General features: G+C 31.9%; 1 protein-coding gene across 1 annotated transcript in view; it reads right to left on the bottom strand.

Moving 5' to 3' along the window:
- The window catches only part of LOC119581700 (ankyrin-2-like), a gene marked incomplete at its 5' end in the record, with an annotated part of 102,055 nt that overhangs the window by 66,723 nt on the left and 34,485 nt on the right, over window positions 1–847 (bottom strand).

Below are 847 nucleotides of genomic sequence, written 5' to 3'. Positions count from 1 at the left end.
ACACATCAATAATTTTTTAAAACTACAGTGCTACCATACTTTAGTGTTCTGGGCTTCACTACAGGCTTTAAATTTAAAAATCCAGTGAAAAACTTTTGGAAATTCAGAACAGTAGCATCTAACAAGCTCAAATAGAAGTTGGTTGGCCAAAAGATTCCAGTGAACAGGTAGTGTTATGATGGCCTGCCTTGCCCTTACCTTCAGAGTCATCTTGAGATTTGTTGTTACAATAGTGTTAAATTTCCTCATAATTAGCCTCAGTTGGGTTGCCAGTGAATTAACTTCACATCCTTATTTTTAAATATTAGGTATATTATTGCGATGCTCACTTTATGTAATAAAGTTAATAGCAGTATTTCTGTTCAGAAAACAATTTCTTATTTGAATGTGTACATAATGGAGCTTTCTTCCTAGTAAAAGTATTTGTTGTAAAAACAGAAAAGCCAAGAAAGAATATAAGAGTAAACTCCATCAAATATCCATCAATTTGGAGCTCATTTTCTGAACAGACTTTATGTTCCCATGCTGACTGTCAGGAACAATTTTTCTTTTTCAATTCTTTTAAATATATATTTTTTTGTAAACATAAAATCAGAAGTAATAAATATGTACTGTGGAAGAATTAAGTAGAAAGCCATGAAACAACACTAAATCACTAGACAAAAGGTCACCGTGACAAAGGAATGCCAATATACAACAGAATGTGGTGTATATCATGTGAAACACTTTGTTCCTCCAGTTTTATCGTTTTAGACATACTTGCGCAGAAAGTATTGAATTATATACATAAAAAGCAGCAAGTTACTGATGAGAAATAATTTAGTCCAAGATAGGGCACTAATTTTTT

Source organism: Penaeus monodon, chromosome 15 (assembly GCF_015228065.2).
Source record: "Penaeus monodon isolate SGIC_2016 chromosome 15, NSTDA_Pmon_1, whole genome shotgun sequence".
NCBI lineage: Eukaryota > Metazoa > Arthropoda > Malacostraca > Decapoda > Penaeidae > Penaeus > Penaeus monodon.
This window is presented reverse-complemented; position numbering and strand designations above follow the sequence as displayed.